The sequence below is a fragment of the Oculina patagonica genome, chromosome 9 (assembly GCF_052425735.1).
Source record: "Oculina patagonica isolate OP01 chromosome 9, crgOcupat, whole genome shotgun sequence".
Classification (NCBI taxonomy): domain Eukaryota; kingdom Metazoa; phylum Cnidaria; class Anthozoa; order Scleractinia; family Oculinidae; genus Oculina; species Oculina patagonica.
The window spans coordinates 1737481-1755301 of NC_135766.1; the positions used below are offsets into that span (position 1 = coordinate 1737481).

General features: G+C 39.1%; 1 protein-coding gene and 1 long non-coding RNA gene across 2 annotated transcripts in view; one reads left to right on the top strand and one right to left on the bottom strand.

The window, feature by feature from the left end:
- Nucleotides 1-17821, top strand: part of LOC144665185 (uncharacterized) — a 292253-nt gene that overhangs the window by 168648 nt on the left and 105784 nt on the right. The window lies entirely within an intron of this gene.
- Nucleotides 13770-15005, bottom strand: LOC144665887 (uncharacterized). The gene is made up of 2 exons (XR_013573087.1): nucleotides 14749-15005; nucleotides 13770-14332 (listed from the first exon to the last, which is right to left on the bottom strand). It is a non-coding gene; the product is annotated as an uncharacterized LOC144665887 (long non-coding RNA).

Genomic DNA, 17821 nt, shown 5'->3' on the forward strand with positions numbered 1-17821 from the left:
AGGACCAAACGAAAGCGAAATTATTGTATTATTACAACGTGTGTGAACCAAATTTTACTAAGACGTTAAGGCGTGTTGTAGTAAGTGTGACTATCGCATTAAGTGTAGTTTACACCACGCCTAATAAGCCGTAAAATTAACGCTGCGATGAAATGACCGTAGCCTGTCAAGGTTTTCAAAACACTAAATGATCGTCGCTCATTTAGTTTATTGTAAAACACCTTGACCGGCTGTCACTTGGACACTTCGTAAAATTTAATTAACGTGGCTCTTACTGCTAAGAAGGCACAAGACAAAATTATGGCTTACTCCGCTAGCAACAAACACGGAAGCTATTTAGTATTACAGTGTTTGTATTGAAATTTATTGTTAAATATTTTGTCGTTTATTTTCAAGTCCTGTAGGCATCTTTCTAAAAATTCAACGTAGTTTAGCAAATGATTTGGGTCAAGTTTATATGGACAATGAAAAGTATTGAGTCAAACTTACAAAATATTGTATCAGTGTAATTATGTTATAGAGAAAAATGGAGAACATTAATGTCCGGCTCTATCCCGCTCCCGGGGGCAAGGAACTGAGCAGAGTTCAATTGTAAGTACCTTTGTTTCTACTTAGTAGATTTAAAATGACAAGCAATTCGAAGGTCAGTATCAAGGAATATAATATTATAAGTAGGTTTTGTTTCAGTGTAACTGTACAAAGCTACCTTCAATTTAAAACTACAGAATATTGTCCAGTCAAGTCTGTAGTGTCAAGAAACGTAAAGGAGCCAATGTCAACATAAACAGGAAGTCGGTTTTTTTGTTTCAGTGTACAAAACTACTTCCAGATAAAAAAAAAGTAATTTACTGAAGTACAGAGTGGTAAAAATAAACCAGAAATGAACAGACAAACATTTTGGACTCAATGAAATTTGCAATGTGCGTCATGCGTAACTTGGCTCCTTTGAACAACAGGATTTAAACCTCTGTTACATTTTAATCCTGGATTAGTGTTAATCAGCGATTGAATAGTGATGACTAACTTGTTCACAGTCTCTTTGTTTAGCAGATGATCGTTGGACACTCGGTGAAACCGCTTTGTTTGTGGCTAATTTTCACGTGCTACACGATCTGAGAAACAGAGAGACTATGGGCAGTCAAACAGGGATCCGATGTAAGATATCTTTTGGTAAAAAATCGCGATGACCGTTCCGGGAGATTATCAGCCTTAGGTTTTAATACAGTCAACTCTTGTTATAGCGGACACGTTCGAGACGTCGTTTACTGACCGTTATAGCGAGTCTGTTATAGCGGGAGTCATTTCCAATCAAACTCTTTCGCCGGGATCTGGATTTTGTCCGTAATAGCGAGTGTCCACAATAGCGGGGTGTCCGCAAGGCGAGAGTTGACGGTAGTATGGATCAAGGGCAGCGACTTTGTACAAAGAAGACCGAGGGCTGATGTTCTTTCAGAAAATGCTGAGTAGGCTAGGTTAATAAGACATTTATTGAACGAATTTATAATTGGAAAAAATTGGTTGTTGCTGTACAGTGAAAGCTCTAAATAACGAAGTACCAAGGCACTGAGAAAGTGCATTTGTTATAACAGGGACTCGTTATTTTGAGGTTCCACTGTGTAAACTGTAGTCATTATTTAGAAGCATTCTGACTATAAATAGATGTGGAGTCTAAGATTCACAATTTAGTTTATTTTTTGACGCAAAATTCTAGATTCTAGGGTACGATAGATGGTTTATTCAAACTGTTTTTTTTTTACTAGATGCGAGACTGCTATGTAAATACCAGTTGTTTGTACTGGAACGCAGTACAATAAGTGTTAGATATCGCACACAGGGCTTTTGTCCTTAAGCAAAATATTTTTAATGTATTATTTTTATATTAATTTTATACATATATTTTTATAGTCTAATGTTAAAGCTTAAAAAGCCTTTTTAGACAATGAAAGACATTAAAGTACCTCATATTGAGGTTTGGACTGACTGGAGACAGATGTTTCCAGTTTATAATCAAAGCAAGGACAATTATTTTCTTAAGCTATAGTGTATACTGTGTATGACTAGTGCTGTTCAAATGGCAACTGTACATAGCGTGAAATTAATGCCTGTGCCATTCACATGGCCAAGAGGGGTTCAATTTGACCGTCCGAGTCAATTTTTATCGTAAAAATCATATTTCCTTCTTTATTTAGTTTGTAAATAGAGCATTTATCATGAATTAAAATATATTTTGATAGAACAGATATGTTTGCTAGAGTGGCCTTGGATGCAAGATTCTAAGTTGTACGTGTATCTTATTAGACATTTTAGTGAGTATTATCACTGTATATTTCTACGAGTCTTGCAGTATTTCGACAGGCACTACGTGCTCGCCAAAATACAAGTGTTTGCAGAGGTGCATAAACTAAAAAAAAGTTTGCAGAGGAATATTTTTCATACCCCCTCCCCTCCAAGGAATTAATGGTCCGTCCCTTAACACACTAAAATGTCTAACAAGAAATTTATTATTCAACGTTTTCTTTTCCCAAAATGCTAACTTCCCGCCGTTTTTTATCATTCACGCGGTCAAGAAGAATACGCAACCTGTTAAACCGGTTTAGCCTGCGTAGCTGGCGGTTTTGTTTGGGTTTTAAAGCGCGCACAAGCAAGCGGCGAACTCCCCAAGCCTCTCGCTTGCTTCTGCGCGCTTTAAACCCCCCGAAAAACCGCCAGCTACGCAGGCTAAACCGGTCTAGTAAAGTACAAATGCCGTGAGATATTTGTACTTCATAAGAGTGAGGACAAATACAACCGAGAGAAAAAATATCATGAGAGAAAACAAAGTGGAAAAATGAAAAAAAAATATCGTGAGATATTTGTTACCGTTTCGCGTTTTATTTGTTCTTCACGAAGCGGAGTTGAAAAAGAGCCCACCTTCCTGTTGGTCAGCAACATGCCAGTAACGCGGACACTGGCCGGTCCCCATTATAATGTCTGCGATTAACGGACTTCTGGTCAAATCTGATTGGCTGAATGGGATTAACCACTCTGCGTTCTCAGAAATCGGGACTGGCCGGAGCCGGCGTTTGTGGTCTGTGGTGAGAGGTAGAAATGCTTCTAGTCGCTGAATGCTACGAAAACCGGGATAAGCTCCGACCTTATGAACCACTGAAGCTCGGATGTAGACTTAACCTTGGTCCTAACCTACAGGTCCTGAAAACCTTTGGATTTGCTCCGGCATTTCTTTTATATCTGCAGGACGTAGTGCCTAACGAGTAGTGCGCTTGCACTGTATTCTGGGTCGAGAGTCTTGGGTATGTGTCTGGTATCATTGTGTTTTCTTGAGCCTGGCATTGGCTCTACTCCGCAGAGGGCCCTTCAGTGGATGGGGGGAGGCAAAACAACACAAAAAACGAAAAATAGGGGGAGCGTGGGGGACGACGCCTTTCCTTTACCCTTCCCAATGTCCCCAGCGCGCTTTGGTTGTCATTCTCTCCAGGCTCCGCGCGCTTACTTTTCACCTCTCCCCATTTCCCAGCCCGCACGAAAAAATAAGAGGCCTCTGGGGAGGAGAGAGTGACATTGACATTTTACTCTCATAGACACAAGCCAATCAGAGTTTGGATAGGGACTTGGCTCTCTCACCTTTTACACCGTTTAGTTTGTATTTTTTGCTTTGAACATAAAAGCCATGCTTGGTTCCGCGCTGCAGGAAAATTACTCAAAGCTTACTCGAAGAATTACACATACGAACATGTAACTTATGGTCATTATTAACAAAATATTGGGAAATATGGTTAGGAGTTCCACAAATGCTTATTTACTTAAATTCGCCACGTGACGAGCGAGAATAATTCTGTGGCGCGTCTGATCTTGCGTTCGGTTGTAAGACCGTTACTTGGTACAAAACAAAATATGAGAAGCGATATTTACCGGAGGGAATGTTATGTTAAAGGGTGGGATGCTCGTCGAAAATAAATGAGTCTTATTCTAAAGGAGACCAATCTAGGCGTGAAGCGAGCTTTATTTTGCCCCTAGCTAATAGATACCTTTTTTAGGGCCCTATGCCTACTTAGGGCTTTGGCCATAAGTCAAGTAAGTCAATAGATACCTTTCTTAGGGCCTCTTTATGAGTCTGGTTGACCGGGCTGGCCCAGTTACCGAGAAGCATTATTTTGCTTTGTATGTATTTCCAAAAATATGCGAATAAGCTTTATTATTAAAGTTACAAGTGTCGATAAAGCTACGATAGTCGCGAATGATGCAAAATTTTATCCCAGTCAAACGGGCTGAAATTTTCCATATGAACAGACAATAAAATTTGACCTGGTAAACGAAACAGCCTGTTTACCGTGCTTACATGAAGACGCCCTAAGGGCATGGCCGTTAAGGGCTTCTTCATGTGAGCCCGGTAGCCGAGCTGGCACGATTAGCAAGACGAATTTCGTTTAATTTCCAAGTTTGAGACGACAGAGCTGGTTGAGTCAGCTTCTTGTGAAGACAGTGGTCTTTTTAATGCAGATTCGGCGGTGACGAGTGTTAATTGCGAAGTAACTTTGAATAACGCAGCACATTGCAACCGTGCTCATTCAATGACTGAACTCAATATGTAGGTGTTGTGCGTGACAAATGGAGATTCGAATGATTCAGATGAGGTCACGTCAAACTGCGCTGAGAGCGAGAAATACACTCACACACTGAACGACAAATGTATTCATACTGATGTTGACCAGGTAAACTCAACAAAGACCAGTACACCACCAAAGGAGATTAACTTCATTCCTCATTTACAAAGCAGCACAATTTGTGCAGAACAGTCCAGTTTCAATGGCCCGTCCACTCGCAGTACAAATCTTTTAATGGAGAAGAATGGATTGGAGGTTGCTTATGATACAAACTCTGTAAATAATGGCGGTGGAATGGTGAAAATACAATGCGAGAAGTGCCCTGCGTAATACGCACAGTCAGTGTGGATGCTTTACTGTGAAACTAAGACAACCCACACATACAAGCAACGCTGATGCAAGTAGAAGCAGGTCCGCACGTAGATTCTTGGTGTTGAATAATTTATAAGGCATAATGTTCTACGATATTTTGGTATAAGTTTGTATATTCCGATACAAAATTATACACCAAGCAATAATTTCAACCCCGTTAGTGGGTTATGGTAAGTTTTTAAATTCAATTACAATCTTTTTTTTTATAAGAATCTAGTTTATAAGAATATCGAGGCTGAAATTGGCGAATTTTTAAGAATATTTTAAGAATAAACCTGAGGCTGAGATTTTGAAAAGAATATAGTTTTGAGTTGAAGATTTGTAAATACAATACAATTAAATATGTTTTTAGTTGAAACAAAATCAGGTATTTACATTTCCGTCACTTTATCTTTGTGAGGAATGCTTTGTTTAAAGCCAAAACGGCCAGGCTGCAACCAAAAGCAATGTTACATGTGCACAATATAACACGAAACAATTCTGGACACCAAACACTTGTAATTGATTACCCAATACTTGCTAAAACGGAAATGTCAAACGATATTTTCTAAAAATGTTTATAAGAATATTTCAGCCTAAAATCGGCAGAAAAATAAGAATATTCAGCCTGGGTCGGAAAAACTGTATTCTTATAAAAAAAAAAAAGAGTGTAGCCAGTTTAATAATAAGACCGCATTTTTACTTAAATAATTTGATTATAGGTCGGAGTGGGACCTTTGCATCTGGGAAACAAACCTTACTCCTTCAATATGCAACTTTTTCTATACAAATTATCTAAAAACATAACTTATCAGATGTCATTGACCTCATTTTTCTCGTATTTTTAATTGTGTGTCATACGTTTAGTAGGAAGGAAGAACGTCATCCCCACCCCTCCTCCCTAGCTGCAAAGGTTCACACACATGATTTCAAAATAATTATATAATATGAAAAAAATATCTTACATAACTAAAGTGCGTATGTTATACAGTTGATAGTGGTGTTTGTAGCTTTGGAGTGATTTTCGATTGAGTGTCGTAAAACCAAAACCACAGTAATCTCTCTGGTCAATCACAAAGGACACTGAGACAATCCAGTGAACCAATCAAAACTCGAAGTAAATACATGTTGCTGACACGAAGTGTGGGAAAACGTGTGTGCGAATCACGATTGGTTTTGGTTTTAATTCTGATTTGTCAAGAAAGTGGCGCGGGCGTTTTAACCAATCACTAATAGTAGTGATACAAAACCAAAACAAACGTGAATTACTTTTGAAAGTCCAGTAAAAATCCCTCTGCTTAAACTGTATGCAATGTGTACCCATGTTTTATATGACAAAGTTTAACATCAAGTGTATCATAATATTGTAAAATTCGATTTTGACCAAAAATGCCTTTAAAATTCTTCTAATAGATCATTTCGTATCACAGACCTCACATATCAGAGTTGATGTGAGAAAATTACCATATAACTTGACTTTGACAAAAACTCTTTTAACTTCTTTTCAAGGTAATTTCTGCTATAGAAAAGAAAAAGATATATTTTACGTTCATCGATGTGGTCCAATTTTACTGGTTTCATGCAACATTTGTTAATATTTATCTAAAAAGAAAAAAAATGTCAGTTAATCGCTTTACGGAAAGAATAACTACCTCCAGAAGGTTTGTTTGTTAAACAGTGTACGTGTATATAGAGGCTCAGGGACTATGTCACGGATTTTACCAGATTTTTGAACCGCCAAAATTTATATTTGGGTCGCTTGAATATCCTAAAAATAATGGTCCATTTTCATTAGTAATGGCTGTATTAGAGCACTGAAACTGTTAACTGGTATCTTTGGCTGCGGATGCTTCGGATGGAAACAGATTACAATTTGAAAATGTTAGGCAAACGTTTTCAAATTGTTTCCGCGCGTCTTCAAAAATCGATATTTATAGCCGTAGCTTGATTTCTATCCGCAAATTAGAGTTATATATCCCTTTAGATGTTCAAAGATAGTTGCTACTTATTTCAGAACAGCTTTGACCAAAAACTGTGACATCCCCGTGACATAGTCCCTTTAAGAAATACGCCCAAATTAATTAATTTTGTTATTTTAGCGTTGGACCTGACGTAGTAGTGGTAATTGAAGACAATATATTAAGCGTCCGGCGCAGTCCAGAAACAGATATTATTAAAGCTAAAAAAAAAACTAAATAAAAAAAAATGAAAAAGGCTATTTGATGTCATTTCAAGTCCACCCTGATAGAAGAACCTTTAAACTTCCCTGCAGCTGAGATTTTCTTGTCAAGTATATCAGCGAAAAAGAAAGGAACTCTGATTCGCAATTCATGCAGATGCGATGACGATTACCAAGGGGGTCTTAAATAATTAACAGGATATTTGTCAAAAAATAATGTATTATTGCGGAACCAAGACAGGCCCGCAACCCTAATCTTGACAGTGACCAGCGGATTGAGTATTACGCGTGCGTGCCACGTTTATAAAGGCTATCTGCAAACCGGAAGTTGAAAATTTTGTTCTTCCACTAAGAACGATCGGAATGCAAAAAATGTGTCAATCACGACAGTTTGTCGTAACACCGGAAGAGAAAAATCTTGTCTTCAAGAGCGATAAGAATGCAAAAAAATCAACAGGCTTCTGTCTTGCAGACATTACGTTTTGCAGACGTTGTTTTATAGGTGTTGCTTTTGAGAAGATCTGCTGTGATTGTATCACAGATAAACTACGGAAAAGCGAATGATTCCAACAACGGTTATTCTCGAGAAATTCCTTATAACACTGACAACAAAGCGAGTTTGCCGACGGAGGAAAATCACATCTCAATTCACACCGCGTGCTCGACTACACTTCGCAAAACTGTCAATTCAAAAAACAACTCTGATTGGTTCGCGGCAATAGGAAACGATTAAAAACATCCGTGACTTAAGCGTGACGCGTTACTCGACCTGACTCGGAATAATTTTCTTTTGTCCAGTGATTTATCGACACTGTCTGAAACACTTCCCTCCCAGTACCTTCTCTTAACTGCATCGAGGCCCGCACTTTCTAACCTGTGGTTACCACTAGTAATAAAAGAAGAATGCAACTTTTGTATTGAATGATTTTTCAACACACGTTGCGTTATCTTAGCTTGAGGCGTGACATCTGGTATAAGCCTGACACACGATACGTGATACTTCTCGAGTGACCAACGTCAAACGCGGTCTCGTAGTTGTTTACAGACTTTACAGGCCAATTGCAGAAATGTCCTGTTTATTGAATATTATAGAACTGGATAAATATAGTTTTTTCCTTTCGTTTATATTTTTGTATTAGTCCTTTCTTACTTCCTGGGAGTATTTTGCTGTCTGTCCTTCGCGGCGATTTCTTGTTGTGTTAAACTTGATCTCTGTTCACGTCTCATTTATTTCTGCAGTTTAAAGTTCCCATCCATGTATCTAGTTCCCAGTGTTTCTCGGTTGGAGTATCGTTCTCCGACATAAAGACTACGTCATCGCTTAAAAACCGATAGTGTCGAAATAGGAAGTGGCGGTGACAAGTTTTGCAGGTTTTTTTTTTGCGTTTGACCGCTGTGACCGTTCTGTGAAGTAGAGCAGGTTCATTTTCCGAACTTGTTCCGAGCGCACTTCTTCTTAACTTCTCGGGAGATCTCGGGGCCGGACTCGACGCGCCAAATTTGGTCAAGATACTCACGTGTGAAACCTGAGAGGTGGGAGCGGCTATGGAATGGATTAGAAGTTGTTCATTACAGACGCCGCGCCGAAGTTTAGATCACGGAAAAGCATCGCTAGATTTCATTCCAGTGTAATATAATGTGTTTGGAATGGAGGCGAAATGGGAACGGTAGCTTCCGTAGCTGCAATTCGCTTGCAAGACGCCGGAGAAGATAGAGTGTTCCATGCAGCCGACCAGGATGATGCGAAGCAGACTGGGCAAAATCGTTGTGTCGTGGTACATGTTCCTCGCGACGTTTCTCAGTGTATCGATGTGTTGTTTATCTGCGACGAGTGGGGATCCTCGAAGGGAGGTCTGTCGACTTTCAACAGAGAGTTTGCAGTGAATCTGGCTAAAGCATCGACAGGCAAGATAAAAATCCACTGCTATGTTTGCAGTAGCAGCGAAGAAGACAGACAAGATGCAAGCAAACAGGGAGTGAATTTGATCACCGCTCGACGTGTCCCAGGATCTGTTGATCTCATGGAAGGACTGAAAATGCCGCCATCAGATCTTCCATATCCTCATGTCGTCATTGGACATGGAAGAAAGTTTGGAAGTGCTGCTCATTTTATTTCGGACAGGGCAAAATGCTGGTGGGTTCAATTTGTTCATGTATTCTGCGAAGACCTGGGAAAACACAAGCAGGAAAGTGGCGCCACATCAGATGCAATTGAAGAAAGCGAAGAGAAGAGTGAACGAGAAATAGAGCTTTGCGAAGCAGCCGACCTGGTTGTTGCTGTGGGCTCTCTACTACAAAGAAAATACAGCAAACTGCTTCCAGACATCAGAGTAGAAGTTATTACACCTGGAATGTTTGAGAAGTTTGTCATTCAAAGGCCGGTCAAATTTCTACCAGCAGAGGAGTTTAGTGTCTTTATGTTTGGTCGTGGAAGTTTTGAGGATTTTGAACTCAAGGGTTATGACATCATCGGAAAGGCGCTTGCTTCTCTTGGGAGGAAATATGAACTGACTTTTGTTGGCTCTCCACATGGTGAACAAAAAAAATTACAGAAGTGGTTTCTTGACCAAACAAAAATAGCAAAGAACCAACTAAACATCCGTGGCTATTGTGACTATGAAAAAATGAAGAAGATGTTTCGTCAAGCTGATGTAATAGTCATGCCATCCCGCACAGAAGGCTTTGGTCTGGTGGCCCTGGAAGCAATATCGGCTGGTGTCCCTGTTCTCGTGTCCAGTGAATGTGGAATAGCTAAAGCATTAAAGGATGTGAAAGGTGGGAAGTCTGTGGTAGTCAATTCTGATAAGCCAGGGGACTGGGCGAGAAGAATCCATGATTTATCTGAGCTGAAAGCAGAAGAGAGGAATGCCCGTGCTATTCACCTCAGAGAACAGTATGGAAAGATTTACAACTGGCGGGAAGAATGCGAGCGATTTAAGGAAATGATACACGAGTTAGTGCAAAGGCCACGTAAAGCTGTCCCCTTAAATCTTTCATTGACAGGTATGTAATGTATTAATTATTTTCACCAACGGTAAGAATACTATAGTTTTACGCACTATAGTGGATTGCATAATTAGTAGCTGTTTGATTTTAACAGATGTCTCTTTTGGGATCCAAATTAATTTTGGAATGTCCAGGAAATGTGCCAAAAAGTAAGGCTATCCTAAAAATTTACAGTGACCATTATAATGTGTGGTTCCAGAAAATATCCATACTCCCCCCCCCCCGACAGAAGGGATTCGAAATTCTGGCCGGGAGGAGGGGGGTCATTAAGACCCAAAACTTTAAAGCAATGTATGAAGCTACATTGGAATTTCCAGAGGGGGTGGGGGGGGGGAATCATAGGGCAAATCCCTTCCACTGGGGGGGGGTATGGATATTTAAAATTAAAATTATTTATATTCTCTCCCATAAGATCAAGATGGAGAAGTGACTGTGAAGGTAGAAGCTGTTATCTCTTTAGACGGCAATGAAGCACAGATGAACAAAAACACCATGCAACTAACAGGTGTGTGCTTGTGCAATTAATACTGTGTAACTACGTGTAGATATCATTTACCGTTGAACCCCTATAACAGATAAGCGGCCACCCATGGGGAAATGGTAAGAGATTCGTCGCTTAATAGGAGTTTGTCAGGAATTAAAATCACTTTATTGCCAGAAAATCAAAAGCTTAACACTTAGCTTTAGTGACAACTGCAGAATCAGTCAAGACAATAATGAGTGTTTGTTTTTTTCCATCCTTTTGTTTTTGGTAATGTCCAACCACAATTTTGTTTTGTCCGACCAAGATGGTGTCTTAGTGGGACATACATGTATGTTCTTTCAAGTGAAAAAAATATTTGCAGCCCTGGTTGTGACTTTCTATTTCGGAATCTTATCTGGCCAAACTATGTATGTGTTGTGGTTTAAATTTATCTTTGGTTTAAATTTTTTTAAACCGGTTTAAATTTATTTTAATTTTATTTTTCATTGTCTCAAATTCATTATCATAATCTGAAACAAAGGGAAATAAAAATTAAACTGGTTTGAAAAATTTGGAACCAAAGATAAATTTGAACAACAACATATGTATTAAATCCTCGATGTGATGGCGGAAAGGTGGATGCAGCTGCTTAATACAGGTGGTGATCAATAACAGTATTATACTAGCAATACTTTCGGGACTTTGACAACTGGCCTTTTAATAGAGGGTGGCTGCTGAATACGGGTTTGACTGGATGTTACATGTACATCTAGTTTGCATTTGGTGCAAGGAAACTTTTATAGTGCCCATATTTACCCTGACAGCTGGGCAGCTTGTAAAATGTAGAAGTATTCTAGCTAGTAAGTTATATAATATAAGGTCCTTTCAGCAGAAACAGAGTATCTGTTATTTTTTTCTAAGTTAGGCCTATTATCACAACCACATTTCACACTCAGGAACAGTTATGTTGCATATAGCTTAAAGTATGCAGATTTTGCACAGACAATAAATATAAAAAAGCTTTCACTTACAGTAGTGGCATTTAAGGTGGCTCCGAAGTTATTTAGAGTAAGCTTGTCTATATCAAACTTTGCATCATAACGTTTTTGCCTATGATGCGATGGCTATTAAACTTTAGGAGAACTTTCACCTATCATTTACATGTAGTAACATGGTAAACTTTGATTTAACTCGAGAAAATTGCAGTTTAAGCGAACCCTACTTTTTGCACAAACACTTCCAGTGAAACATTTTGCTGGTATACAGCTATTTCAGTTAACGTTGTCCGGATCAAAGCTTAAAGACAAGACTGAAAGGCAGTATGGGTAGAAGAAGAGAGTAACTGCAAGTGCTGAATACTAAAATATATAGTGATATGACAAACGCAAGTTTCCACGTTTTCTTTTTCTTCAAACATGTGAAACAAGGTGCTTTTAGCCACACTGAATTAAAGAAGAATTTTCAAAAGCTCAGAGCGAAGCGACAGTGAAAGTAAAGCTACAGAAAGGCTTCCTGAAACGAAAAACAAACTCGTGAACTCTTCAAGTGCGAAATACAAATTTGTGTATTTAATGAAGCTTATAGGTAAATTTGCAGTGAATACCCAAAACGCCATACGGTCTTGCCTTTTAGGTTTTCGCTTTGACCCGACAACGTTTATTGAAATAGCTGTATACCGGTATTTTCATTCAACTGAAATCAGCTTATCTCTGGTTTTAAATTGCATTTTTTATCTCATCAGGTCAAGATAGAAAGTCAATTTCTCCCACTTCTTCAACTGCTACTGGAGCAAAAGGGAAGTCATCAACAGGTGTGAATCTTTAGTGTTAAGGCTCTGTTCGCCACCTCCCTCCCTCCCCACTCTTTGAACTGCCCTAGGTAGCTCTCTCTATACTATAGAGCGCAGTACAACTCAGTATTTTGCACCCCCTTTATCAAAACTTTCACCTATCATTTAGTAATATGATAAACTTCGATTTAACTCGAGAAAATTAGAGTTTAAGCGAACCCTATTTTTTACACAAACACATCCAGTGAAACAATTTGCTTTTTAAATATGGGTATTTTCACTCAGCTGAAATCAGCTTATCTCTGATATGTTATTGCATTTTTTTTATCTCAACAGGTCAAGATAGAAAGACAGTTTCTCCCATTTCCTCAACTGCGACAGGAGCAAAAGGGAAGTCGTCAACAGGTGTGAATCTTTAGTGTTAAGGCTTGAACTCCCCTCTCCAGAGCTCATTGCAACTTATCTTTTATCCTTTAATCAAAACTGTTGAAATAATCCAGGACTAAAGGTGAACAAGAAAACAATCATGTTGAGCTAACCTTGTATATGTTATGGGTGTGATTTGCCCCTGGCTTTTCTTTTTCTTTTTATACTCATTTTTTGTGGACATGTATAATTATAAAACAGCAAAAAATTCTCAACAGTCTATTTTATAGATTTTTTTTTTATGTGCACAAGCTGACACCCCCCCCCCCCCTCCTCCCTTACATGTATGTACCTTTTTTAAAAAAGTCTGGTGATAAACTTTTGCTGAGTATCTGCTGAATAGTTGTTTGATAAGTGTAAAGTTTACTGTTGAGTTCATTGTGTAGTTCCATAAAATATCCATACCTTCCCCACGAAAGGGATTTTTAAAAGAACCCCCCACTCCTCTGAAAATTCCAGTTAAATTTCATACGTCTCTGTAAAATTTTTGGTCTTTGAGACCCCCACCACCCCCCCTTCTCTCCCAGGAAATTTCCAATCCCTTCTGTGGGGGGAGTATGGATATTTTCTGGAACTACACATTATACTTTATTTGTTTAATGAAAGGGCTCCAGTGCATGTACAACCAGAAGTCCAGGATAATTCATTTTTTTTTCCATCACCCTCAGATCAGAAAAGAAATTCAGCTCCACCCATGACAAGCAAAACAAGATTTAAGAAGACGAACAAAGTTGGAGTGTTAGCAACAGGTACCTGAACGCTTGTGTGTCATAAATGTACAAACATTTGTTTTAATTAAATGAGTTAGTACACAGTGTGAACCAGCAAGACATGTGAGCTATCCTTACTAGAATTACTCTAAATCACAATAAATAAGGCTAACCGCAAGCTGCCTTTACTGTTAGTATAAGGCTAACCAAAGTGCTATTTAGACTAACAAAGTGTTGTTTAGGCTTACCTTGCATCAGGAACCCGGCCAGACCGGGGAAAGCCGGGGTCAAAGCCCGGCCTAAAAGCCGGGGTGAGCGCGGCCAGAAGCCGGGCTTTGGCCGGGCTAGCCAAGGGATAAAAAATCCGGGGAAGCCGCGGCCACAGGGCAAGCCCGGCCTGGCCAGACCAGGGAAACCGGGGTCAGGATATGGCCTGAAAGCCAGGCTTTAGCCAGACTGGCCAAGCAGTATAAGCATGCTTTAAACTCAGAAAATTAACTTTTTGCAAACACTCTCTGACTCAATTGTAACATATATTTATTTTTATTCGGTCAACACTTTTCGGATGTTTACACTTTCATTAAATTCCTTTGCGCATTCATAACAATGTCTTAACATATATTCCTTGAATTGGCATATAAATTCAACACTTCAAAACTTGTGGCTATTATGGTTTCTGACTCAGACATTAGGAAGAAACAGACTTAGCTGCTAGCTGTCTTCTGATGCATGAGGTGAATGATAAAGTTCAGTTCTCTCTAGATTGTCCAGTTTAGAATTGAAGATTTCCTCGTTCTTCTTTTAAGCCTGTAGAAAAAATTAAATGCATTCCCGATTAACCTCTCGGTATTTTACTAACTGACGTGCACATGAACTTTATGAACAGTTTTATTACTGAGCTTGCAGTGCCAACAAGAAATGTTGGATAACATTTCCCTGGGAAATTCACTGTGAAAAATCCACAATCTACAACAGTCTTATAATTTGCAACCTAAACGGTTTGGAGATTATTTCAATTCCTGAGCGAAATTATAAGCAAGAATTCGTGTAACGGACGTCACACACACGGCGGAAAGAATTTCAATAAACATACATGATCCAACGGCTAAAGTGCAGTTCGCTCAAATAAAGTGTTATGCTCCCGTAAATGCCAAGCCTTAGGTTCCATTAAAGTCCAGTCGGTTTTATTGGAGAAATACAAGCTAAGTTGAACTCTTACTCACCAAAGCACTTTGTAAACGACTGCTCGACTGCCATGACGTTTCACCATAAACAAGGCCTTTGATCAGGTCCAAAAATCACAAGTTTTAGCACACTATTCGCCATTTACAAAGCAAAACCTGTTTTCTATGCATACTGTAAGCGAAATAACATATACTGGCTCCTTTAACAATTTAGAATACAAAACATTTTCTCACGAACGATCGACAACAGCAAGAGATAAATTCAAACGAAATGGGCGCCAAAAGTAACGATTCAGCCTGACAATAGTCACGTGGGAAGTCACATGGGATGATTTGCGTAACGTGATTGGTTTCTCAACAAAAGTCCGCTGGAGGGTTGAACTGCGGTCTCAATGGTAATGGCGGTGCAGTCACAGGAATCGAAGCTTTCTGTTTGTTGTATTAATGTCATTCTTGTGAAGTATTCAAGGTTTCCAAAGTAATAAATGGTGAGAATGGAACACACATCGAGTGGTCAGTTTATCCGCCAAGGTTTTCGAGAATTCGAAGGGTGGAATTCCTTACTTCATTTGCGATGCAGGCGATACTGGTGAGAATGCAAAATGGACTCCGCAGTCTAAAATTTGTTATCTCGGTAAGCAATGTTTTTGCTGTTATATAATGCTCATTTTTTATTTAAGTGTTTGAGTTTAGAATTTCCAAAAATTCAATGACAGAAATCCATTAGGCTTAAAATTGGTATTCATTTGAATACACGAGTTGAGTATTTAATTTGAAAATATTAGCTCCTATAGAAATCCCAAGAATTGCTTGGAACTCCCAGAAAGCAAAAAAATTATTTTCCATTTTAAATTGGCATTTCATGCAGCATAACAGCCCATTCAGTCACAGAGAATATTAAATAGAGATAACCTTTTCTAGTAAATATTAAACTGGAAAATATATCCTTTGCTAAAACTACAGTTTTGATGTGACACTTTAAGTCCTTGACTTTTAATATTTCAATTGACCACTATTTTGACTTTGTCTGTGGGGCTTCTGACCATTGGTTTCCCATTAGGAAAGCCATTATTAAAAAATGGTCATGGAACTTTTAAAACTAGGAAAGCCAGGATTTTGTGGCCAAGGGGGACATGAAAGCCCAGCTTTGGCCGAGCTTACCACACTTTTCAAGGGCCGCGCTTTCCTGGCAAGTCTGGCATAAAGGGGCATAAAACTTTCATAGCCAGGAAAGCCGGCCTTTAATGGCCAGGGAGGCCATGAAAGCCTGGCCTTGGCCATGGTTGCCACGCTTTTTCAGGCCACGCTTTCCTGGCAAGCGTGGCATAAAGGCCGGAAAGCCCGGCCAGGCCGGGTTTTGCCAGGCTTACCGTGCTTTTGACCGCGCTCCTGATGCAAGGGATAAATAACCCTGAATGGCTCGTATGACATCATGACTGGTGAGCCACAAATTCCTTACCGTAATGATTCGATTTAGCCCCCGGGGCGCTTATTTACTTTTGGCACTTCAAGGGAGGGCGCTTATTCGAGACAGGGCGCTTATTCGGGACAGGGTGCTTATTTAATTTTTTGAGAAACAATCTAACAATAACAGAAACCGTAACAGTTAGAAATTATTATAAGTTCAGTTACTTTTAAAATAATTGTAAATTTCAGCAGTAAATATATACATGAACTGTACGGTCAGGGGGGCTGGCAGCGAGGTCTGGGACGAGTTTCGATGATCGCCCCAGTTAAGAAATATGGCCGAGTGGGACTAAGTACCGGTTTAATTAAAAACAAAGATGGCGGAAGTTTATGGCGGACGGTCGTTTGCGATGGTTCATAAACGTTTCGAGAACTGTTTCCACTTTCGAACATCCAGGGATTCGTTTAAGCACTTTTTATCTAAATTTTGATTTTTAAGAAGTATATATCACAGGTGAAATTTACGCCGCAAACCGGCGAACGGGGCCACCACTGCGTTTTTACATCCCAGTGAAGACAACGAAATCTCACAGCAGAATATTTTTAGTAATTGTTTCATACACTGGAAAAGCTGAACGATCTTTATTTCTGGACTAGACGCCATGACGGTAAGGGTAGCCATTTTCGGACAGTTTTTTTTTCTGTAAGACTTAGATCAAACCGTAGTTGACGTAGTTGTTATTGAGAAAGTGCAGAAGGTTTGATATGACTCGTTTTGTTTTATTTCCCAATTTAAGGGGTCTTTAAGCCTCAGAGCCAAGTTAGAAATTGAATATAAGAATATAATATCTAGAGTAACATGGAACTGAAATACAGTTTATCGAAATAAAATATATCAAAATTTAATTGGCCTACCAGTATTTTTTATTTTATGTTTTTGCAATAACATTTGTAAGATTAGGTGGTAATGTTTGCAACAGTTTTCTTTATTTAAACTTTTGAACTGAGCATGTCTTCGTAATAATGGCGCTCACTGACAAAAAGCTGGTGGAGTAACCTTGCATTTAGACTTTGCCTATCACACCAGTGGTTTGAGAATTGAAACTTGCAGGAGGCTGGTTGGTTGTAGAATGCTCCAGTCATGGTCAGTCACCTAAAACTTAGTGACCACGGTTTGCTGTATTTCCTTGAGGAAAAAAAGAAACTTGAGTTCAGAGGGGGGCTTAAAATGTTTTCAGCAATGCATTATCTTGAAATGCTTTTACAAATAAAATAATTATACCATGGTGGAGTTTGCAAAGGATCTGCTCCTCAAATGTACATGTGTGTACCCTGGTAGAGAAATAATTGAGACACTGCATGGGATCTGACACTTTTAAAAATCCTATTGAGACTTACTTAACCTGTTGATTCTTAACTGCCCTACCTGTCCAAAGAAAAAATCAATTTCTACTCGCTTCCAGTTGAATAATCTTCCTGCTGACCAGGAAAAATTTTCAGATGTAAATGTAAAAAAATATGTTATATTTAAGTTGTTTTCAGTGGTCATGCCCTTAACTTCAAGGGAAACAAAAATTTTAAATGAACATAACAGTTACAAATTCCAACTAGCAGGAGGCAGACCAGTTCTCTATCTACAAAGCATGGCCAAGGATTTGATCTCAGGACAACCGAGAACAAATTCAGCTTGTTGCTGGGTAGAGGA